The following is a 26342-nucleotide window of genomic DNA, read 5'->3' as shown; positions in this document are numbered from 1 at the left end:
ATGTGAGTCCCAACAGCCTACATTATCCATAGAAATCTGGAATTCGAGTCAAGGGTTTACATTTTGGTTTCCGTTTGGGCCTCTGTTTGCTCATCAGGTAAACAGGTAAAATCGTGAAACCTATATTACTGAGCTTTCAAGGGCATCCAAGGAGAGGAGGGGATGTGAGAACATCACATTTGTGGCTATTAAGCATAAAACCTCACTCTCCAGGTAGAAATGTCCTTTAATAAGACACAGATTCCCTATTTGGCTTTAGCCGAAAGGATGAAATTCTAATTATGGAATTTGAGGCATAGTCACATGAGCTTGACAAGTGTCAATGCAGATGAAATGGGAACTTCCCATCACCTTTGCAAATAAGTGGTATATGGCGGTGTGGCCAGGAGTCAGTGACCTTGTCCTCTGAAGGTGTTATCCTGAATTTGTAGAGTCCAGCCTCGACTGTGGCTCTGGCCCCTGAGTGAAACCTGCAGGCAACAGAGCTGCAGAAGACACTGACATACTCCACAAATCCATCCTTGTTCCTTCAGCAGAAGCATCTGGCATAGTTCCCATTTATGAGCACCCACCAAACTTTCAGGGATCTAAGGTTACAGTGAGCTATGCTTCGTGCACTCCACTGGCTCTGTCATAGATAGAAACCCATCAGAGGAGGCCTTTTCAAATTACACACACACACACACACACACACACACACACACACAAAATTAGGAGTATTTAATAATAAAAGAATCATCTAATATAAAATTATCTAAACTGTCTCGACTAAACCTTCCCATTAATGCACACACATAGATTGTTTTGTGATAAAAGGCCTTATCTCTTGGCTCAAATTCCAAATTTCTATTGATAATATAGGCTGCTGGGACTCACATTGTTCATCCGTAAATTGGACACAAAGAATGTGATATCATGGTTCTCCTGGGTATTACTAGGAAGCCAGAATGTCCAAGGAGGTACCCGTAGGAATCACTCACCTGTAGGAATGAATGCTGTGTCACCTCAGCCTTCATCTCAGCCTTCACCACAGGTTGGATCTAGGAGAAGAGTTCTTATCAGAGCATGACCCAGAGTCTCTAGACAAAGAGCTCCACAAGTTACTTAGGAAGTGGGAAAATGGAATGAGGAAGCACAGCACAGTCCCTGCCATCTAGCCATCTGCCCTCAGTGTCCTTGGGCTTTGTCCTGAGGAACTCCCTTTTGTGATTGGTTTCTTTGCGGTGTTGCTGTTCACCCTCTTGCTCTGATTGGCTATATGTGAATAAGCAAGGCCAAATATGTTGATCTTAGATATGTTAATTAGTGCCTGCTGACTCTATTTCCCCCCCACCTGTCATTCTATTTTGTATGGATGTGTAAATTAGGCTACCTTAAAATGCTGATGATGGTCCTTGCTGGGAGACAGACAGACCTCTTGTGCTGATATATTAGTGCCAGAAGTGAGACTTCTAGTTAAAAATCACATACTCATACACTTAACACACCCATAGTAGGTGTTCAATAAATATTCCCTTTCCTGGTTTGTTTTGCTCCCCACTTTCCCCCCTGCCTTATGGCTGAGTTCCTCTTCTTTGTCCTTCCATAGCATCATAGCTCTTTCCATTGTGTATTGGGATCCTCTATTTATCTATTTGTTCTCCCCTCTAGACTACAAGCTCTTTGAAGGCAGTGTTGGGGTCTCTTCTTTATTGTGCTTCATTGGCACTATTACTGTTCTTCATTGGCACTATTACTGTTCTTCATTGGCACTATTACTGTTCTTCGTATTGCTGGTCATAAGTAAATATTGAACTTAGCTGAGCGGAAGCCCAGAATTGTAACTATGAAGGAATGAGACTGTTTTTTTAAAAAATAAATAGATCAGAATGCATACATACAAAATGAATGGTGTCCATTTCAGGGAAGTCACCTTAAGAAGGGGTGCACTTGCTGTACCCTGTTGGGGAAACAGCCTTTTTAGTGGGTGACACATTCTTTTGAACAGCTTTAGTGAGAGTGCATTTTCCTCTCCTAATGGGAGGATTTATATGAGAATCCTTTTAGCGACAAGAAACAAAACAGCTAAGTAAAAGTGCCTTAAACAATGAAAGTGTGCCAGGCGCGGTGGCTCACGCCTGTAATCCAAGCACTTTGGGAGGCTGAGGTGCATCTCCTGAGGTCAGAAGTTCAAGGCCAGCCTGGTCAACATGGTGAAACCCCATCTCTACTAAAAATACAAAAAGTAGCTGGGCATGGTGGCACACGCCTGTAATCCCAGCTGCTCGGGAGGCTGAGGCAAGAGAATCGCTTGAACCCAGGAGGCAGAGGTTGCAGTGAGCTGAGATCACGCCATTGCACTCCAGCCTGGGTGACAGAGTGAGACTGTGTCACAAAAAAAAAAAAAAAAAAAAAAAAACAGTGAAAATGTTATTATCTCACACAAGACGACTGGGGTTAATGGTTCCAAGGTTGGCTCAGTAGCTTGACAAAGTCATCAAAGATCCAGGCTCTTTCTATTCTTCTCTACCATTTAGCTTTCTAAAATCCACTGGGTTGTGACCCAATAATCACAGATGGGTGCCTTTGTTCCAGATATCAGACTCTCATACTATTATTTTTGAAGGAAGTAAGAAGGAATGAAGTGGAGGCTCAGCCAGGAGAAAAGAGTAGCTCCCTTCATGTGTCTTTCTCTCCTTTTATGACAGATGGAAATGCCTCCCTAAACACCCCGTCACCTAGCTACCCTTAGCTGCAAAGCAGGCTGAGTACCTGGCACATTCAGTCTCTGAAGCGAAAGGCAGGGAGAGAAGGAAGATGGAGGACGGCTGCTGGGAGGCAACCAAGAAGGGTTCTCAGAGATTTGATTTCTGATAAAAGCCAAAAGTCAGTTGCAATCTGAGCTCTAACCTCAAGGTGGGACCATAAATCATGATAACATGTTCAACACTAACTATACGCCAGATTAGTAGTAAGTCCTCAGCGTATGTTGTCTTAATCTTCCCAACACCCTTGAGGTAGCCACTATTGTTAGCCCCATTTTATCATTGAGGAAACTGACACCAGAAAGGTGAAATTACTCTCCCCAGGGCACACAAATAACAAATGGCAAAGCCCTGCCAACTCCAATATAAGGCTTTTAATTCTAAAACTAGACTGAAAACTATTCATAAGAAGGTTTTATGGCTCATAAAACTGAGGGAGGCTGAGGTGAACAGTTATATTGTGCTTTCCATTTTCGCCTGCACCAACCAGGTCATTTGATCCTCAGAACAATTTGTAGGAAATATTATACTGCAGGAGGATTTTCAGTTGGCCCGCAGCATTTAGCCACACCATTTAATCTGCTTCTCCCTTTCTTCGATAGTAGCAGAACTCCCAATTTTTAACAGAGATTATGGCCACCCAGGATAGAGACCTTCCTTATATGTAACTAAGTTCTCTTATACATGTAACTAAGTTCTATTATAAACAAAAAGATCTGGCCAATTTCTGAGTCATGCCCTTAAAGAGAATGGCCTTCCCTCTCTTTTCCCCTTCCCCTATGTTGCTACCTGGAAGGTGAATCTGATGGAGAACCATGGAGGACCATAATGAACATCAGAGATGAGGGTGAAAGCCTAGGGATGGTAGACATCAAAGTAAGACTCCACCATCAGTACAACCCAGTGTGCTGGCATTGTGGCTTTAATCTCTCAATCCTACATTTCTTATCACTGGACTGTTATAAGAGGAATATACTTCCTATTTAAACCACTGTATTTGAAGTCTCTGTTAAACCAGTGAACTTGTGTTCTAAGATTCCTTACAGATAAAATTTGGGATAACTACCCAGGCTACAGCAGTGCCCTTGCCCTCCCACTTCACCAGTAAGTATGAGCTCCCCTAATTAAATATGTGCCCCCGACCTTGACCTGATGGCCACCAGAGTGAACAATTAACCCAAAATGGGTCAGAGGCCTTTTTCTACATCTATTTGCAATGAGGATTAAGTGATTCTAGTTTGGTCTGAGCTGATGACTTGAGTAGAGGTGATGTAAGCTCCAGAGCTGTGGACCAAGAAACAGAAAAAGTCAGTCTATAAACAGAGATTGAAGCAGGTGAGCAGAGAGAAGCTGTATGGTCCCCGATGGCTTTTACAACCCTGATCCCAGTCTTAGCCAAAGGTTCAGCTGCATCTCTTTCCTTAAATTCTGCAAACCATCTCTATATTTTTACAGTAAATCCCCCACTTTGAGCTTCCCTAGCTCAAATAGGTGTTTGTTACACTTGCAAGCAGAGTTGCAAATAATATCATGAGACTCAGTAAAGCCAAGCAAGTGGCAGGACCAAGCCACAGGCTCAGCTTCTGTCATTCTGTGTCCACAGCTCTCCCCTCAGTAGACATACTTCACAGCTTAATGGGGAAAGCTGGTCTCACCTCTCTTTTCTTTTTCAATGGACACATCTGGGAAAGACAGGATTTAGGAAACCAAGCTCTTAAATTCCAGTCTGGCCTAGGTCCCCTAAGTTCCACCTAATACTTGAAATAGGAGTTGAGTCTCCGCCATCTCACTTCTTTTCAGAAAGCCCAAATGTATCTCTGGAACTTTTATAATTATAGTCATGCATCAACTAATGATGGGGTACACTCTGGGAAATTCATCATTTGGTAATTTCCTTGTGTGAACATCAGAGTATGCTTACATAAACCTAGATGGTGTTGGCTACTCCAAACCGAGGCTATACGGTAGAGCAGGGGTGTTCAATCTTTCAGCTTCTCTAGGCCACATTGGAGGAAAAATTGTCTTTGGCCACACATAAAATACAATACACTAACACTAACGATAGTTGATGAGCTACAAAAAAAAAAAAAAAAAATTGCAAAACAAAATCTCATAATGTTTTAAGAAAGTTTACACATTTCTGTTGGGTGGTGTTCAAAGCCATCCTGGGCCACATGCAGCCCGTGGGCCATGAGTTGACAAGCTTGTGTAGAGTCTATTGCTCCTAGATTACAAACCTGTATAGCACGTAACTGTACTGAATACTGTAGGCAATTGTAACACAATGGGAAGTATTCTTTTATCTAAATATATCTAAACATAAAGAAGATATAGTAAAAATACAGTATATAAGATTAGAAAATGGTACCCCTGTACCGGGCACTTCCCATGAGTGGAGCAGGACTGGAAGTTGCTTTGGGTGAGTCACTTAGCCACACCATTTAATCTGCTTCTCCCTTTCTTTGGTAGTAGCAGAACTCCCAATTTTTAACAGAGATTATGGCCATCCAGAATAGAGACTATATTTCCCAGCCTTCCTTATATGTAATTACGTTCTCTTATACATGTAACTAAGTTCTATGTAACTGGAAGTTACTTTGAGTGAGTGGCGAGTGAAGGTGAAGGTTGACAACAGTACTGGATATGACTGTAGACTTTAGAAATACTGTACACTTAAGCTACACTAAATTTATTTTTAAAATGTTTTTCTTTCTTCAATGAACCTTGATAATAAAGCTTACTGTAACCTTTTTACTTTATAGACTTTTTAACATTTTCAACTTTATGACTCATGTAATAACACTTAGCTTAAAATACAAACATTGTGCAACTGTATATAAATATTTTCTTTCTTTATACCCTTATTCTATAAGCTTTTCCATTTTTTTAATTTTTTATTTTTATTTTTTAAACTTTTTTTGCTAAAAACTATGCAAACACACACATTGATCTAGTCCTACACAGTCAGGATAATCAGTATCACCACCTTCCACCTCCACATCTTGCCCCACTGGAAGGACTTCAGTGGTAATAACACACATGGGGCAGTCATCTCTTATGATAACAGTGCCTTCTTCTGGAATGACCTCCCTGGAGCTGTTTTACAGTTAACTTCTTCTTTTTATAAGTAGAAGGAATGTACTCTAAAATAAAAACAAAAAGCACAATATACTAAATGCGTGCACCCATAACATCATCATTTATTATCATTATTAAGCATTATCTACTGTGCATCCTTGTATGTGCCGGACTGCTATATGACTGGCAGCACAGTGCTTTGTTTACACCAGCATCACCACAGATATGTGAGTAATGCATTGCACTGCAACAACTCCTGGATGAGTTAAAGTTCACATCTTATTCAAGTCACCTCCATGCTTAAAACTCTTCAATGTCTTCCATTTCTTTGGTGTTAAAGTTCACAGGCCTTGACCGCGGGACCCATCCTTCTTAGCCTGTCCCCTGCCTACTCTCCATCTATCTTCGAGTCCATGGTGATGCTCCAGCAGCCCTGACAGCCTGCACCTTCTCTCCTTGCCTCTCTGACTTCGTTCATGCCCTTTTCTCATTTAACGATCAAGGAACATGCCAATTACTCACCTTTAGTATTAGGCTGGTGCAAAAGTAATGCAGTTTTTGCCATTAAAAATAATCTTTGCCATTAGAAGTTATCTTTTCCTGTGGCAACAACCAACGTCCGAAATCTCAGGGGTTTATGATAAGAAATTATTTCTCAAATGTGGGTTCACCAGTCTTCTGTGGCTCTGCTGGGTGTAGCTGGGTTTAGCTCCAGTTCAAGTGTGAGCTTTTTGTCTACAAATTGGAGGACCCGGACTGGAAGAGAAGCCACTCTCTGGGGCACGTTGATCTCATGATGGAGGCAGATGCTCAAGAGGTCAAGCCAGCCACAAGAGCACATGTCAAGCTTCTGACCAGATCTGGTGTATGTCAGCTCTGTTCCATTGCATTGCCAAGGGCAAGTCACATTAGGGGGCCAAAGGCCAATGAGGCAAGAGTGTGTACTCCTTACACTGCAAAGTGGGAAGGACAATGAATATCTGAAATGCAATAACACAATCTACTGCACTTCTGTTTCCACGGGATCACCATTCAGGAGAGAACAATATTAAGAGATTGCTTCCTCTCTCAACAATCTCTCACTATCCAAGTGGGAAGATGGAAGAGGGAACTGTCCCAAATAAGGTCTCTCCCTAGAAACCTGCCTGCCTATTTTCTCCTTTCCTTGTGTCCTGTGATAAGTTCACCAGTGCAGGATTTAGCCCCCAACAAAAGGTAAGTCAGTCTATTAATAGGGCAAAGGAGCAGGAAGACCATACCAACTTCAGAGAGACCAAGCTGAGATCCACCTTTACCAGCATAAAACTGATCTTTTCACCTCTCTCTGACTCCTGTGTCCATTTCTCAGGGGTTACAGTATGAAGGAGAAGAGAACTGACTAACGTTTCACCAAACCCCCGATACTTAGAACGCACTAACCTCTGTCAGGCTCTATCTGGCTAACACCTACTCATTCCTGAACAATAGTAATTAAAAAATAATAATAATAACTAACACTCGTGTAATGCTTACTATGTGTTAGTCACTGTCATAAGTGTTTTTCAAATATTTATCAATTTAAAACTCATGCAGCCTGGGCATGGTGGCTTATGTCTGTAATCTCAGTGCTTCGGGAGGCTGAGGCAGGAGAACTGCTTGAAGTCAGGAGTTCAAGATCAGCCTGGCCAACATAGCAAGACCTCTAAAAAAAAAAATTAGCCAGGCATAGTGGCACATGCCTGTAGTCCCAGCTACTCAGGAGGCTGAGGAGGGAAGATCCCTTGAGCCCAGGAGTTTGAGGCTACAGTGAGCTATGATTGTGCCACTGCACTCCAGCCTGGACAACAGAGTGAGACCATGTCTCAATCATAATAGTAATAATTAATTAATTAAATTCATGTAAACACTATAAGGTAGACACTACTATTTTTAAGATCCACAAATCAAAGATGAATGAACTGAGGCACAGAGAAGTCAAGGGACTTGACCCAGGTCACATAATTAGTATCGGAGCCAGATTCCAACGTGGGCAACATGGTAGGAAACCAGGCCCCGAACACTATGCTTTACTGCCTCTAGCTCCCCTGCACACTGTCTCCCAGGCTGGATGAGTGGAGTCCTTCTCTTATTGGTGTCTGCAAAGCACCATACAAACTCCTATCACAGCACTGACGACTGTTACAGAGTAATCTGTTTACGAGTCTGTCTTCTCCTTTTGGCTCTGAGACTTCATTGTTTTTTTTGTTTTTTGTTTTTTTTTAAGAGATAGGGTCTAGCTCTGTCACACATGCTGGAGGCCAGGGCATCATTATAGCTCACTGTAGCCTCGAACTCCTGCCTCAAGCAATCTTTCCACCTCAGCCTCCCAAATAGCTGAGACTAGAGGGGGCACAGCACTGTGTCTGGCTACTTTTTGTTTTACTTTTTGTAGAGATGGGGGTCTCACTTTGTTGCCCAGGTCTCGAACTCCTGACTTCAAGTGATCCTCTTGCCTTGGCCTCCCAAACTGCTGATATTATAGGCATCAGACACAATGCCCAGTTGGCTCTGAGATTCTTGAGGACATGAAATGCATCTTGTTCTTACTTTATCTCTTCAGCCTAAGAAGATAGTTTTCTTTATTCACTCAACATTACCCGAGCATGACTAATGGCAAGCACTGTGCTAAGTGCGACTTCATTATTTCTTCAATCCACATGCTGTTCCAGATGACCGCAAACTTGTAAAGTTAGAATGGGAGACTGCAAACAAAAATGCGCTGCAATAATTCCCCTCCATGAATCAATTACCCCACTCCTTGAATCTAGGCTGGTTTTGTGACTTGCTTTGACCAATAAAATGAAGTGGAAATGATGTCCAGCCAGTTCCAAACTTGGACCTCAAGAGTCCTTACCCACTTCTGCTCACTCCCTTGAGGCCCTAGGTAGTACCACAGGAATAAGCCTGGGCTAGGCCAGCCCACTGGAGAATGGGAGACCATATGAAGCAGAGATAAGCCAGCGTAGCTGAGGCCATCCTAGACCAGCCTGGCCTTGGGTTATCTTGCAACTGACTGCAGACACATGAACCCAGAAGACATAAGTCCCACCTGGCCCAGATAATGAGAAACAGCCAGTGAAAACACAGTCTCATGAGCTAAACAAATTGCTATTGTTATAAGCTACTAAGTTTTGGAACTGTTTGTTACCCAGCAAAAGCTAACTAATAAAATGGCAACCTGGGTTTGTCCAAGGACGGTGGTGAGAGTTACAGTGACTGTGCACAGACTCTCCTAAGGATGAAGAAGTGAGACAGCAACCAGCCCACATGCTGTCCTTGTCAATTAAGCCAAAGACCCCAGTTCTGCCTCTTCCCTTTTCCTGTCACTCCAAAGACTAGTCACATGGTCTGCAAAATGAGAAAGGACTATGGATGGTTCAAATACTGGATAAAAATAAGCCAGACAGGCCAACAGACCCCTCGTTCCAGTCTTCAAGGGTTTTAACATACCAGCTCTTAATGCCTGAGATAAACTTTACTCTACCAGGAAGTGACTATTGTGTATCTCAGAATTAGAACCTTTCAAGGAAATGTTCAATGATACCCAGGCGTGGTGGCTCATGCCTGTAATCCTAGCACTTTGGGAGGCTGAGGAGGGCGCATCACTTGAGGTGAGGAGTTCAAGGCCACCCTGGCCAACATGGCGAAACCTCGTCTCTACTAAAAATTCAAAAACTAGCTGGGCATGGTGGCGAGCACCTGTAATCCCAGCTATTCGGGAGGGTGAGGCAGGAGAATCACTTGAACTCAGGAGGCAGAGGTTGCAGTGAGCCAAGATCACACCACTGCACTCCAGCCTGGGCAATAGAGACTCTGTCAACAAAAAAAAAAAGGAAGAAGAAGAAGGAGGAGGAGGAGGAGGAGGAGAAGGAGGAGGAGGAGGAGGAGGAGGAGGAGGAGGAGGAGGAGGAGGAGGAGAAGAAGAAGAAGAAGACAAAGTGCTGGGAAAGAATCTCATGTATTCAAAGGGAATGAAGCCAGTTCTTTTAGAAATAGTGACATGACTCTTGAAGAGAACACATGTGTGGTTAGTGATTAAGGACTCCAAATTTCTTGAAAAGGATGAGAACCTTCCAGTTCTCTCGCCAAATCCTTACTCCTCTGCCCCGGCAAAGCTTTTCATTTCCACCTAATGAGCTCTGTCTCAAAAAACCAAGGGTGGCTTCTGATCTCTCCAGGAAAGAGAAGCATCTTTTTTATTGGCTTCTTCATGCCCTGCTGTATTTATTTATTTATTTTTTTATTTATTTATTTATTTTTTTTTTGAGACGGAGTCTCGCTGTGTCACCCAGGCTGGAGTGCAGTGGCGCAATCTCGGCTCACTGCAAGCTCCGCCTCCCGGGTTTACGCCATTCTCCTGCCTCAGCCTCCGAGTAGCTGGGACTACAGGCGCCCGCCACCACGCCCGGCTAGTTTTTTGTATTTTTAGTAGAGACGGGGTTTCACCATGTTAGCCAGGATGGTCTCGATCTCCTGACTTCGTGATCCACCCGCCTCGGCCTCCCAAAGTACTGGGATTACAGGCTTGAGCCACCGCGCCCGGCCACCCTGCTGTATTTATATAGCCCAAGTCAATAGCCTCAAGGTGCATTTCTCTGTTGTAACTAGGAGACAAGCCTTTCTCAGGAATAGCCTTTTGTAAGGTATTCATTGAAGAAAAATCTAGTGAACTGGCACAGTGCTAGGTCCTGAAAATAAAACAGTGAAAGGACATAGGACTTGCCCGCTGGAAGAGGAAGGGCATGAAGAAGGACGACAAAGAAGAGGAAGGGGAGAAGATCCTTATAACTACCATGGATTTTTGCTTCTTCAGTTTGTGTATTTCATTTTGGTTTAAGCTTTTGTGTATTGAGACCCTGGCACCGTGCTAGGCTCAGGGAAGAAAAGTGTGTTAAGAAAATAAACAGGATCTGCTTTCAGAAAAATAATAGTAATTATTGTTAATAACATTGCTATGATAACTTCCTTGGTTTTATTTGCTTTTACTTGTTTGATGTCAAATCTTATAACATTTGCTATTTTAACCATTTTTTAGTGTACAGTTCAGTGGCATCAAGCACATCCCCATTATTATGCAATCATCACCACTATCCACCTCGACAACTTCTTCATCTTCCACAACTGAAACTCCATGTCCATTAACAACTATTTTTCTATGTCCCCTTCCCCCAGCCCTTGGCAACTACTGTAGAGATTTTCTGTCTCTGTAGATTTGACTGCTCTCAGGCATAATAAAATAGAAACTTCAGCTGACTTAAATTTAAAGGAGTTTAATTGAGCAATGAACAATTCAAGAATTGGGCAGTCACCAGAATCACAGCAGATTCACAGAGACTCCAACACAGCCACCTGGTGGAAAAAGATTTATAGACAAAAAAAAAAAAAGGGAAATGATGTACAGAAATTAGAAGTGAGGTACAGGACGACTGGATTGGTTACAGCTCAGTATATGCCTTATTTAAACATAGTTTGAACACTCAGCAGTGTTTGAATGGTTGAAGTGTAGCCACTGGGATTGGCCAAGACTTCACTAGTGTTACAGTTGCATACTACTAAGTTAGGTTTTCAATTTTGTCTGCCTATTAAGCTAGGTTACGGTTCATCACAAGGACTCAAATATATGGAAAGTATGGAGTCCTTCTCAGGCCATACTTAGTTTGCTTTAACAGGTATGTAAGTGGAATCATACAATATTTGTCCTTTTGTATCTGGATTATTTCACTGAGCATAATGTCTTCAGGTTTCATCCATGCTATAGAATTGGTAAGAATTCCCTCCCACTTTAAGACTGGATAATATTCCTTTGTTGGATATATCCCTTTTGTTTACCCATTCATCCTTCAGTGGATACTTGAGTTGCTTTCACATGGTGACTGCTGTGAGTAATGCTACTCCGAACATGGGTGTGCAAATCTCTCTCCAAGTTCCTGCTTTCATTTCTCTCGGGTATACACTCAGAAGTGGAATTGCTGGATCACATGGTGGTTCTATGTTTCATATTTTGAGGAGGTGCCATACTGTCTTCCACAGTGGCTGTGCCATTTTACCTTCCCACCAACAGTGCACAAGGGTTCCAATGTCTCCACATCTTCACCAACACTTGTTATGTTGTGTTTTCTTTTTTAAAAATAATAATGGGTGCATGTGCTGGTGTGTGTATCTCCTTTAGGTTATAATTTGCATCTCCCTGATGATTAATAATATTGATTATATTTCCATGTGCTTATCGGCCACTTGTATCTTCTTTGGAGAAATGTCTGTTCAAGGCCCTTGGTTTTATTTTTCCTGATCAAATTTTGCTTTCACATTTTGTTCCAGGCACTCTAGCAAGCACCACAGATGCCTTATTGGATTTAACCTCCCTACAAGAAAAATGAGGGGGTTATTGTCTTTATTTTACAGGTAAGAAAACTGAGGCTTTTTTCATGGCTTGCCCCAGGGGCCACCTCAGAAGGGGCAGAGAGGGATTTGAGGCAGGCCTGGCTGACCCCACTAAGTCACACTGCAGTTCAGGTGGAGAAGAACTGCGGAAGGGAGTGGGAGGGGAAACCCAGTATCCACTTGCCCCCGTGGGACTTGTCTTTGGGTCCCACATATCCCCTTTGATGCCTTTTGCTGCAGTTCCTACCCCTCTTTCTTCCTTCCCTTCCCTTTTCTTTCCTTTTTGGGTCTGGGCTAAGTAAATATCTCCTTCTTACCCGCCAGGAGGTGATAAATTCTTAGTACCCCAGTGAGAATCACTCCCTCCCATTTTCAAAGGAATGAACTGGAAGAGAAAGTCCCCAGAAAGATCCCCTAGAGGGTCACCCCTGGGTATCTGACTGAGAACCTGAATCTAACCTGGGGCAAGCAGACCCGAGACCCACCCCCATAACCTGGTGAATAGCAAATTTTTTTTTTTTAGCTAGGAAGTGTTACCCAACTATTTGCTAGTTCTTCATAAAAATGAATTGTTGGGAACTCACCACAGCGTGGCAAAGTGGCTGTGGCCAGACTACCTCTCTAGATTCCTCCTCTCTGGGCAGGGCATCTCTGAAAGAAAGCAGCAGCCCCAGTCAGGGGCTTACAGATAAAACTCCCATCTGCCTGGGACAGAGTACCTGGGGGTAGGCAGCTGTAGGCATGGGCACAGTTTCAGCGGACGTAAATGTCCCTGCCTGCCTGCTCTGAAGAAAGCAGTGGATCTCCCAGCACAGTGCTCAAGCTCTGCTAAGGTATATAAGTGGAATCCTCCTCAAGTGGGTCCCTGTCTCCCGTGCCTCCTGGCTGGGTGACACCTCCCAGCAGGAGTCGACAGACCCTCATACAGGAGAGCTCCAGCTGGCATCAGGTGGGTGCCTCCTCTAGGATGAAGCTACCAGAGGAAGGAGCAGACAACAATCTTTGCTGTTCTGAAGCCTCTGCGGGTGGTACCCAGGTAAACAGGGTCTGGAGTGGACCTCCAGCAAATTCCACCAGACCTGCAGAAGAGGGGCCTGACTGTTAGAAGAAAAACTAACAAACAGAAAGCAATAACACCAACATCAACAAAAAGTACCCCCACACAAAAACCCCATCCAAAGGTCATCATCAAAGATCAAAGGTATATAAATCCACGAAGATGGGGGAAAACCAGCCCAAAAATGCTGAAAATTTCAAAAAGCAGAAAGCCTCTTCCCCTCCAAATGATCACAACTCCTCTCCAGCAAGGGCACAAAACTGGAAGAAGAATGAGTTTGACGAATTGACAGAAGTAGGCTTCAGAAGGTGGGTAAAAACAAACTCCTCTGAGCTAAAGGAGCAGTTCTAACCCAATGGAAGGAAACTAAGAACCTTGATAAAAGGTTACAGGAGCTGCTAACTAGAATAACCAGTTTAGAGAAGAACATAAATGACCTGATAGAGCCGAAAAACACAGCACAAGAACTTTGTGAAACATACACAAGTATCAATAGCCAAATCGATCAAGTGGAAGAAAGGATATTAGAGATTGAAGATCAACTTAATGAAATAAGGTGTAAAAACAAGATTAGAGAAAAAAGAATGAAAAGAAACTAACAAAGCCTCCAAGAAATATGGGACTATGTGAAAAGACCAAACCTATGATTGATTGGTATACTTGAAAGTGACAGGGAAAATGGAACCAAGTTGGAAAACACTCTTCAGGATATTATCCAGGAGAACCTTTCCAACCTAGCAAGACAGGCCAACATTTAAATTCAGGAAATACAGAGAACACAACTAAGATACTCCTCGAGAAGAGCAACCCCAAGACACATAATTGTCAGATTCTCCAAGGTTGAAATGAAGGAAAAAAATGTTAACGGCAGCCAGAGAGAAAGGTCAGGTTACCTACAAAGGGAAGCCCATCAGACTAACAGTGGATCTCGCTGCAGAAACCCTACAAGCCAGAAGAGAGTGTGGCCAATATTCAACATTCTTAAATAAAAGAATTTTCAACACAGAATTTCATATCCAGTCAAACTAAGGTTCATAAGACAAGGAGAAATAAAATCCTCTACAGAAATGCAAATTTTGAGGGATTTTGTCACCACCAGGCCTGCCTTACAAGAGCTCATGAAGGAAGCACTAAATATGGAAAGGAAAAATCAGTACCAGCAACTGCAAAAACACACCAAAATATAAAGACCAATGACATTATGAAGAAATTGCATCAACTAATGTGCAAAATAACCAGCTAGCATCATGATGACAGGATCAAATTCACACATAATAATATTAACTTTAAATGTAAATAGGCTAAATGCCCCAATTAAAAGACACAGGCTGGCAAGCTGGATCAAGAGTCAAGCCCCATTGGTGTACTGTATTAAGGAGACCCAACTCACATGCAAAGACATACATAGGCTCAAAATAAAGGGATGGAGGAATATTTACCAAGCAAATAGGAACCAAAAAAAAAAAAAAAAAAAAAAAAAAAAGCAGAGGTTGCAATCCTATTCTCTGATAAACAGACTTTAAACCAACAAAGATCAAAAGAGACAAAGAAGTGCATTACATAACAGTAAAGGCATAAATGCAACAAGAAGAACTAACTATCCTAAATATGCTCCCAATGCAGGAGCACATAGATTCATAAAACAAGTTCTTAGAGACCTACAAAGAGACTTAGACTCCCATGCAACAATAGTGGGAGACTTCAACACCCCACTGTCAATGTTAGACAGATCAATGAGACAGAAAATAAACAAGGACATTCAAGATTGAACTCAGCTCTGGACCAAGCAGACCTAACAGACATCTACAGAACTCTCCACCCCAAATCAACAGAATATACATTCTTCTCAGCACCACATAGCACTTATTCTAAAATTGACCACATAATTGGAAATAAAATACTCCTCAGCAAATGTAAAAGAACAGATATCATAACAAACAGTCTCTCAGACCACAGTGCAATCAAATTAGAACTCTAGATTAAGAAAGTCACTCAAAACTGCGCAACTACATGAAAAATGAGCAACCTGCTCCTGAATGACTACTGGGTAAATAATGCAATTAAGGCAGAAATAAAGAAGTTCTTTGAAACCAATGAGAACAAAGAGACAACATACCAGAATCTCTAGGACACAGCTAAAGCAGTGTTAAGAGAGAAATTTATGCACTAAATGCTCACATCAGAAAGTAGGAAAGATCTAAAACTGGCACCCTAACATCACAATTAAAAGAACAGGAGAAGCAAGAGCAAACAAATTCAAAAGCTAGCAGAAGACAAGAAAGAACTAATATCAGAGCAAAACTGAAGGAGATAGAGACATGAAAACCCCCTCAAAAAATCAATGAATCCAGGAGCTGTTTGTTTGAAAAGATTAACAAAATAGATCACTAGCCAGACTAATAAACAAGCAAAGAGAGAAGAATCAAATAGAGACAATAGAAAATGATAAAGGGTATATCACCACTGATCCCACAGAAATACGAACTACCATCAGAGAATACTATAAACACCTCTACACAAATAAACTAGAAAATCTAGAAGAAATGGATAAATTCCTGGACACATATGCCCTCCCAAGACTAAATCAGGAAGAAGTCAAATCCCTGAATAGACTGATCTTAAGTTCTGAAATTGAGGCAGTAATTAATATCCTACAAACCAAAAAAAGCCCAGGACCAGACAGATTCACAGCTGAATTCTACCAGAGTTACAAAGAGGAGCTGGTATCATTTCTTTTGAAACTATTCTAAGCAACAGAAAAACAGGAACTCCTCCCTAACTCATTTTATGAGGCCGGCATCATCCTGATACCAAAATCTGGCAGAGACACAACAAAAAAAGAAAATTTCAGGCCAATATCCCTGATGAACACCAATGCGAAAATCCTCAATAAAATACTGGTAAACCGAATCCAGTAGCACATCAAAAAGCGTATCCACCATGATCAAGTTGGCTTCATCCCTGGGATGCAAGCCTGGTTCAACATATGCAAATCAACAAATGTAATCCATCACATAAACGGAACCAATGACAAAAACCACAGGATTATCTCAATAGATCCAGAAAACGCCTTCAATAAAATTCAACACCCCTTCATGCTAAAAACTCTCAATAAACTAGGTGTTGATGGAACATATCTCAAATAATAAGAGATATTTATAGCAAAATCATAGCCAATATCACACTGAATTAGCAAAAGCTGGAAGTATTCCTTTTGAAAACCGGCACAAGACAAGGATGTCCTCTCTCACCACTCCTATTCAACATAGTATTGGAAGTTCTGGCCAGGGCAATCAGGCAAGAGAAAGAAATAAACCATATTCAAATAGGAAGAAAAGAAGTGAAATTGTCTCTGTTTGCAGATGACATGATTGTATATTTAGAAAACCCCATCATCTCAGCCCCAAAACTCCTTAAGCTGAGAAGCAACTTCAGCCGTCTCAAGATACAAAATCAATGTGGAAAAATCAAAAACATTCCTATACACCAATAATAAGACAAACAGAGAGCCAAATCATGAGTGAACTCCCATTCACAATTGCTACAAAGAGAATAAAATACCTAGGAATATAACTTACAAGGGACATGAATGACCTCTTCAAGAAGAACTATGAACCACTGCTCAAGGAAATAAGAGAGGACACAAACAAATGGAAAAAAAAAAAATGTTATGCTCATGGACAGGAGGAATTAATATCATGAAAATGGTCATACTAACCAAAGTAATTTATAGATTCAATGCTATTCCCATCAAGCTACCGTTTACTTTCTTCACAGAATTAGAAAAAAACTACTTTAAATTTCATACAAAACCAAAAAAGAGCCCATATAGCCAAGACAATTCTAGGCAAAAAGAACAAAGCTCAAGGCATCACGCTACCTGACTTCAAACTATACTACAAAGCTACAGTAACCAAAACAGCATGGGACTGGTATCAAAACAGATATATAGACCAATGAAACAGAATAGAGGCCTCAGAAATAACACCACAGATCTACAACAATCTGATCTTTGACAAACCTGACAAAAACAAGCAATGGGGAAAGGATTCCCTATTTAATAAATGGTATTGGGAAAACTGGCTAGCCATATGCAGAAAACAGAAACTGAACCCCTTCCTTACACCTTATACAAAAAATAACTCAAGATGGATTAAAGACTTAAACGTAAAACCTAAAACCATAAAAACTCTAGAAGAAAAGCTAGGCAATATCATTCAGGACATAGGCATGGGCAAACACTTCATGACTGAAACACCAAAAGCAATTGCAACAAAAGCCAAAATTGACAAATGGGATCTAATCAAACTAAAGAGCTTCTACACAGCAAGAGAAACTATCAACAGAGTGAATAGGCAACCTATAGAATGGGAGAACATTTTTGCAATCTATCCATCTGACAAAGTTCTAATATCCAGAATCTATAAGAAACATAAACAAATTTACAAGAAAACAACAACGCCATCAAAAGGTGGAGGAAGGATATGAACAAACACTTCTCAAAAAAAGACATTTATGTGGCCAACAAAAATATAAAAAAATGCTCATCATTGCTGGTCATTAGAGAAATGTAAATCAAACCCAAAATGAGATACCATCTCAGTCAGTGAGAATGGTGATCATTAAAAAGTCAGGAAACAACAGATGCTGGAGAAGGTACGGAGAAATAGGAATTCTTTTACACTGTTGGTGGGAGTGTAAATTAGTTCAATCATTGTGGAGGACAGTGTGGTGATTCCTCAAGGATCTAGAACCAGAAATACCATTTGAACCAGCAATCCCATTACTGGGCATATACCCAAAGGATTATAAATCATTTCACTATAAAGACACATGCACACATACTGCAGCACTGTTCACAATAGCAAAGACTTGGAATCAACCCAAATGCCCTTCAATCATAGACTGGATAAAGAAAATGTGACACATATACACCATGGAATACCATGCAGCCATAAAAAAAGGATGAGTTTATGTCCTTTCAGGGACATGAATGAAGCTGGAAACCATCATTCTCAGCAAATTAACACAGGAACAGAAAACCAAACAGCGCATGTCCTGACTCATAAGTGGAAGTTGAACAATGAGAACACATGGACACAGGGAGGGGATCATCACACACCAGGGCCTGTTGGGGAGTTAGGGGAAGGGGAGGGAGAGCATTAGGACAAATACCTAATGTATGCTGGGCTGAAAACATAGATGACAAGCTGATGGGTGCAGCAAACCACCATGGCACATGCAAACCTATGTAACAAGCCTGCATGTTCTGCACGTGTATCCCAGAACTTAAAGTAAAATTTAAAAAAAAGGAAGAATTGTTGGCGAGTGTCATGGCGGCCGGTGTCGAGTTGGCAGGCATTGCTCACGGAACTGGGGAAACGCACTAGAGCAGAGGAAGAAGTGACCCAATCTGGACAGCGGGAATTCGTGGGAATGAGCAGAAACCCTGCATGGGTGACTGTGTCACTAGAGGTAGGCACCTGGTCAAGTCTCAGGCCAGGCCTCTGCGGTTCTAAGCAGAACTCGGAGCCGGCGTTGCCTAGGAACCCCGCCTTGTGTTATCGAATCCTGAGTGTTTAGGACTAGTCTCACGAAGGCAGGCGTTCAAGGATATTTGGTCAGATCATCCGACAGCACTAAACCTTTCTTTTCCGAGCGGGCCAGGTCATTCACTAAAGTCACCGCGATGTCGTCCTGGCTTGGAAGCCTCGGCTCGGCTGGGGCCAGTCTCTGGGTCAAGTCGAGGACAGCCTGGCTTCCCTCACTGGCCAGATTTCAAACTTTACAAAGGTTATGCTGATGGAGGACTGGGAGGAAGTGGAAGTAGAATTACCTGATTCTAGGACAAAGGAAATTGAAGCCATTCATTCAATCTTGAGATCAAGAGAATGAAAGGCGTAAGAAACTTTTTACTGATCTGGAAGTGAAATATGAAGCATCAGAGCTTCAAATTAAACCAGAATTCTACAAGTTGCAGAAATCAACTTCAACAAAAAGAGGTAGAAATCAGCCATCTTAAAGCCAGACAGATTGTGCTCTGGGATCAGTTGCTGAAACTGCCGTCATCTACTCAGACAGTACCTTCGGGAGTTGGCGATGTACCAGCAACCACTGCAGCTTCATTCTTTTATGTGATTAGTTATCATTCTTCAGCTTTCCATGACGATGACGTGGACTTTGTTGATATAATTTTGTTCCAACGAGAAATAAACCGACTCTCAAATGAAGTTTCAAGGCTTTAGTCTGAAGTTGGCTATTGGAGGCTTGTTGCTTAGACTTTGAAAGCACAAAGAACACATAGCTCTGCCCAAAGTGAAACATGCAAACTATGAAATATCATTAAGGAACTGAAACAGAACCGAAGTCAGGAAATTGATGACCATCAACATGAAATATCAGTACTGCACAAAGCACACCAACAGAAATAAGTCAACGACATCGAGAAGAATTAAGTGACTATGAAGAACGAATTGAAGAACTCAAAAATCTGTTACAACAAGGTGGCTCTGGAGTTACAGAAATTGATCACTCTAAAATCTATGAGATGCAAAAACTATCCAACCTCTACAAACAGAAAAAGTGAAGTCCACCAAAAAAAATTGAGGAGCTTGAGGATAAAATAAAAGATATAAATAAAAAATTATCTTCTGCAGAAAATGGTAGAGTTATTTTGAGGAGAGAATAAGAACAGCTAAATGTGGAAAAGAGATAAATAATGGAAGAATGTGAAAACTTGAAATTGGAGTGTAGTAAATTGCAGTCTTATGCTATGAAGCAAAGTGATACTGTGATAGAAAAGTAAAGAATTCTTGCACAGTGTGCCTCAGTGGAAGAAGTGTTCAGAGTACAACAAGCACTGTCTGATGCCAAAAATGAAATAATGAGATTGAGTAGTTTAAACCAGGATAACAGTCTTGCTGAAGACAATCTGAAACTTAAAATGTATATCAAAGTTTTAGAAAAAGAGAAGTCATTACTGAGTCAAGAAAAGGAAGAACTTCAGATATCACTTTTAAAATCCAGCAATGAATATGAAGTAATTAAAAGTACAGCTACAAGAGGCATAAGTTTGCATTCAGAATTAAATGACTTAAGACTTAATTTGGAGGCAAAGGAACAAGAACTCAATTAGAGTATTAGTGAAAAGGAAATACTGATAGCTGAGATAGAAGAATTGGACAGAGAAAATCAAGAAACTACAAAGCACATGATTTTGATAAAAAATCAGCTATCAAAACAACAAAATGAAGGAGATAGCACCATCAGTAAACTGAAACAAGATCTAAATGATGAAAAAAAGAGAGTTCATCAACTTGAAGATGATAAAATGGACATTCCTAAAGAGTTGGATGTACAGAAAGAAAAGTTAATTCAAAGTGAAGTGGCCCTAAATGATTTACATTTAACCAACCAGAAACTTGAGGACAAAGTAGAAGTTTTAGTAGATAAGCTAAATAAATCACACACACAAAAAAATTGTAAGCATCCAGGAGAATTTGGAACTTAAGGAGCATATTAGATAAAATGAGGAGGAGCTTCCTAGAGTCAGGAATGAGTTAACTCAGTCTCTAAATCAAGACTCTAGTAGTAATTTTAAGGACAACTTACTTAAAGAAAGAGAAGCCAAAGTCAGAAACTTAAAGCAAAGTCTTTCAGAATTAGAACAGCTCAATGAAAATTTAAAGACAGTTGTTTTTGATGTCAAAATGGAAAATGAAAAGTTAGTTTCAGCATGTGAAGATGTGAGGCATCACTTGGGAAGAATCTATTGCTACTAACAATCAGCTTTCTCTGGGAAAAAATCACCAATGTGGAGACTCCAAAAATGGAAAAAGGAGGGAAAGAAGCAGAATTGTGTCGGGCTGTAAAGAGGCTGTTGGAAGAAGTAAACACATGAGAGAAAACCACTGAAGAACTGTCAAATGCACGTAATTTGAATACCTCTGCCTTACAGCTGGAACATGAGCATTTAATTAAACTCAATCAAAAGAAAGACATTGAAATAGCAGAACCCAAACAGAATATTGGACAAATGGATACTGATCATAAAGAAACTAAGGATATTTTGTCATCTAGTTTAGAAGAGCAGAAGCAATTAACACAACTTTTAAATGAGAAATTTTTATTGAAAAACTTAAAGAAGTTCAAAGCTGCAGGAGCAATTGGATAAATATTCTCAGGCCTTAAGAAAAAATGAAATTTTAAGGCAGACCATATGGGAAAAGGACAGAAGTCTTGGATCCATGAAAGAAGAAAATAATCGTCTGCAAGAAGAACTGGAACGACTCAGGGAACAGCAGAGTTGAACCACTCCTGTGACTGATCCTAAAACCCTTGATAGTATTATTGAACTAGAATCTGAGGTATCTCAACTGATCATAATCAAGGATCATCTTGAAGAGGCAATTAAACATCAAAAGATAATTGAAGATCAAAACCGGAGTAAGATGCAACTACTTCAGTCTTTACAAGAGCAGAAGAAGGAAATGAATGAGTTTAGATACCAGCATGAGCAAATGAACACCACACACACCCAGCTCTTTTTAGAGACAGATGAGGAAATTAAGAGTTTGCAAAAAACAATCAAATCAAAATCCAGTTCCGTGAAGAAAGACAAGACATTCAAACAGATAACTCTGATATTTTTCAAGAAACAAAAGTTCAGAGCCTTAAAATAGAAAATGAAAGTGAAAAGCATGATTTATCTCTAAACTAGATGACAAAATGTCCTTAGTTTCTTTATGATCAGTATTCATTTGTCCAGAAAACTTTAGATAAGCATATATCTTTAAGTTAAAGATAACTTAAATTATATACATCATCCAGCATTTCTTATCGGAACTCATTTTGTTTTTTAAGTCCTTCAATTTGTTCTTCTTTTGGATCTAACTGTTCTGTAAGTCTTGATGCGAATTCAATGCAGCATTTGCTTCATCCAAACCTTCCTGTGATGATATCACTTTTCCTGCCAGATTTTCTGCCAAATTAAAACTTAAAGATAAGAATATATCTTTAAGTTTTTCAATAAAAATTTCTCATTTAAAAGTTGTGTCAATTGCTTCTGCTCTTCTAAACTAGATGACAAAATGTCCTTAGTTTCTTTATGATCAGTATCCATTTGTCCAGAAAGCTTTAGATAAGATCAGTGAAAGGAATAAAAGAAAGAGAACTAGAGATTAAACTTCTAAATGAAAAGAATATATCTTCAACTAAACAGATTGATCAGTTGTCCAAAGATGAAGTTGGTAAACTAACTGAGATTATTCAGCAGAAAGATTTGGAGATACAAGCTCTTCATGCTAGAATTTCTTCAACTTCCTATACTCAAGATGTTATTTATCTTCAACAGCAACTGCAGGCCTATACTATGGAAAGAGAATAGGTATTAGCTGTTTTGAATGAGAAGACTAGGGAAAATAGCCATCTAAAAACAGAATATCACAAAATGATGGATATAGTTGCTGCCAAAGAAGCAGCTCTCATCAAACTGCAAGATGAAAATAAAAAATTGTCCACTAGATTTGAAAGTAGTGACCAAGATACGTTTAGAGAAACTGCTCAGAATTTATCATGTATCATTCGAGAAAAAGACATCGAAATATATACACTAAGTCAGAAATGTCAGACTTTACTGGCAGTTTTATAGACATCCAGCACTGGTAATGAGGCTGGAGGTGTTAATTGTAATCAGTTTGAGGGGCTTCTACAAGAACGTGACAAGTTAAAACAGCAAGTTAAAAAAAAAAGGAAGAGTAGAAACAGCAAGTGGTGACCACATTACAAAATATGCAATACGAGTCAGCCCAGTTTCAGGAAGAGCTTCACCAACTGCAGGCACAGGTTTTGGTTGACAGCAATAATAATTCTAAATTACAAATGAACTATACCGGCCCGATTCAAAGTTATGAGCAGAATGAAACCAAATTCAAAAATCTGGGGCAGGAATTCACACAAGTTCAGCACGGCACTGGGCAGCTTTCCAATACCAAGGATCTTCTTTTAGGAAAACTTGATATTATTTCACCTTAGCTGTCTTCTGCGTCATTGCTTACTCCCCAGTCAGCAGAGTCTCTTAGAGCAAGTAAGTCTGATGTGTTGAGTGAATCTTCTGAATTGCTTCAGCAAGAGGTAGAAGAGCAAAGAAAATCACTACAGGAAAAAGATCCAATGATTGGAACTCTCCAGGAAAATAATCACAGATTGTCTGATTCGATTGCTGCCACCTCAGAGCTAGAAAGAAAAGAACACGAACAAACCAATTCAGAAATTAAGCAGCTAAAGGAGAAACAAGATGTTTTGCAAAAGTTGCTTAAGGAAAAAGACCTCAAAGCCAAAAGTGATCAATTACTTTCTTCCAATGAACATTTCACTAACAAAGTAAATGAAAATGAACTTTTGAGGCAGGCAGTAACAAACCTGAAGGAGAGAATATTAATTCTAGAGATGGACATTGGCAAACTAAAAGGAGAAAATGAAAAAATAGTAGAAACTTCCAGGGGAAAGGAAACAGAATATCAAGCGTTACAAGAGACTAACATGAAGTTTTCTAGATACTGCGAGAAAAAGAGTTTGAGAGCCACTCAGTGAAGGAGAAGACTCTTGCTTTTGAACAGTTACTGAAAGAAAAAGAACAGAGCAAGACTGGTAGTTAAATCAGCTTTTAAATGCAGTTAAATCAGTGCAGGAGAAGACAGTTGAGTTTCAACAGGAGAGACCAAGTCATGTTGGCCCTGAAACAAAAACAAAGGGAAAACACTGCCCTACAGAGAAAGGTTCAACGTTTACGTGACCAGGAATTTCAGTCAAACCAGGAGCTAGAGACATTGCGTAATCATCTTTTAAAATCAGAAGATTCTCATACCCATGAAGCTTTGGCCACAGAAGATAGGCTAAACTAAGAAAGAAAGTCACAGTATTGGAGGAAAAGCCGGTTTCGTCCTCTAATGCAATGGAAAATGCAAGTCATCAAGCCAATGTGTAGGTACAGTCATTGCAAGAACAATTGAATATAGTCTCCAAGCAAAGGGATGAAACTGCGCTGCTGCTTTCTGCCTCTCAGGAACAAGTAAAGCAGTATGCTCTGTCACTGGCCAACCTGCAGATGGTACTACAGCATTTCCAGCAAGAGGAAAAAGCTATGTATTCTGTTGAACTCGGAAAGCAAAAACAGCTTATAGCTGAATGGAAGAAAAAGGCAGAAAATCCGGAAGGAAAAGTGATATCATCACAGGAAGGTTTGGATGAAGCAAATGCTGCATTGAATTCAGCATCAAGACTTACAGAACAGTCAGATCCAAAAGAAGAACAAATTGAAGGACTTAAAAAACAAAATGAGTTCCGATAAGAAATGCTGGATGATGTACAAAAGAAATTGATGAACTTAGCAAACAGCTTAGAAGGAAAAGTGGACAAAGTCCTAATGAGAAACCTCTTCATCAGTCATTTCCACACACCAAAAAAATCAGCGTCTTGACATGTTCCGGTTGATGGGAAGCATCCTGGGTGTCAGAAGGGAGGAGATGGAGCAGTTGTTTCATGACGATCAGGGTAGTGTTACCAGGTGAATGACTTGGGTGGCTTGAAGGAGGATCAAAAAGTGTTCCCAACACACCTTTGAGACCAAATCAGCAATCTGTGCTTAATAGTTCTTTTTCAGAACTTTTTCTTAAATTTCCAGAAACAGAATCTCATTCATCTGTTCCACCACCAAAGCTTTCTGTTCATGATATGAAACCTCTAGATTCACCAGGAAGGAGAAAACTAGATACAAATGCACCAGAAAGTTTTAAAGATACAGCAGAATCCAGGTCGGGTAAAAGACGAGATGTAAATCCGTTTTTGGCTCCTCACTCAGCGGGTGTACCTCTTACTAACCCAGCTGGACTTGGACCTGGTGGGCCCCAGCATCTTCTTTTGAAACCCATCTCAGATATTTGGCCCACATTCACACCTTTGCTAGTGTTACCTGACAACAACGCTGGAGCTGTGTTGAAAGACCTTGTGAAACAACAGAAGATTCTCAAGCCAGAGACAGTCTAGCACTTTAAAGAAACCATGAACACTATAGATATGTACTTTATCACCAAGTGGCCTTTTAAAAAAGTCACATATTTATTTGTAGTTAATGCTTCCTCTGAATTTAATAAAAATATTCCTAATGCTTTTAGAAATTGCAGGTGTCAAGAGGAAGTGTTTGCTATATCATCTGATTTATTCCTTCTGATTTGACCTAATTTAAGCTAGGAACATTTGATTTATCTTTCATCTTAATTTACAAGAATACAGACAGACAAAAATACTAGTAGCTATATGTTAGCTTTCTATTTCCTTCTGTGATTTCCAAGCCCATTTAAGCTGGAGATTGTGGTTTGTCAAGAGAGGTTTTTTTTTTTTTAATGAAGAATAAAAAAATACTAGTAGTGGCTTCTCCGCATAGTGTGGAAAGTTGATCTGAAGCATATAGTGATCATCTTTAGAGGACTTTGTGGTAATAGGCCAACAAGATGGTCCCTGGAAGGTCATCGGTGCCCTGAGATGAAGTATGTATTTGGTCCTGTGTAATGTCATCATGTGTGTAAATTCTTTTGTTGTTGTTGTTTTAAATAGAGATGGGGTCTCACTATGTTGCCAGGCTGGTGTTGAATTACCAGGCTCAAGTGATCCTCCAACCTCGGCCTCCCAAAGTGCTGGGATTACAGGCATGAGTCACCGTGCCCAGCCCTGGCTGTAGATTCATGTGACTACTACCACAGTCAAGATACAGAACACTTCCATCACAAGCATCCCATGTCACCCTCTCATAATCGTAGCCACCTCCTGATCCCTTTCCTGAATCCCTGACAATCACTAACTGTTCTCCATCTCAGTCGTTTTGTTATTTCAAGAATGTTATATAAATGAAATCAGTATGTAACCTCTTGAGACCGGCGTTTTTTTCACTCAGCGTAACTCCCTTGAGATCCATCCAAGTTTTTGGATGTATCACTAGTTTTTTCCTTTTTATTGTTGGATATGTAGTGCAGATATATCACTTAGTTTTAACAGCTACGATATCTATTTAA

At 40.5% G+C, this 26342-nt stretch overlaps 1 pseudogene; it reads left to right on the top strand.

Moving 5' to 3' along the window:
• The first annotated feature begins 18876 nt into the window (after positions 1 to 18876).
• Positions 18877 to 25519, top strand: LOC105497694 (thyroid receptor-interacting protein 11-like; annotated as a pseudogene).
• The last annotated feature ends 823 nt before the right edge of the window (positions 25520 to 26342 follow it).

The sequence above is a fragment of the Macaca nemestrina genome, chromosome 10 (genome assembly GCF_043159975.1).
Source record: "Macaca nemestrina isolate mMacNem1 chromosome 10, mMacNem.hap1, whole genome shotgun sequence".
NCBI lineage: Eukaryota > Metazoa > Chordata > Mammalia > Primates > Cercopithecidae > Macaca > Macaca nemestrina.
Note: the sequence above shows the minus strand (reverse complement) of the source record. Positions and strands in the feature narration are given on the sequence as shown.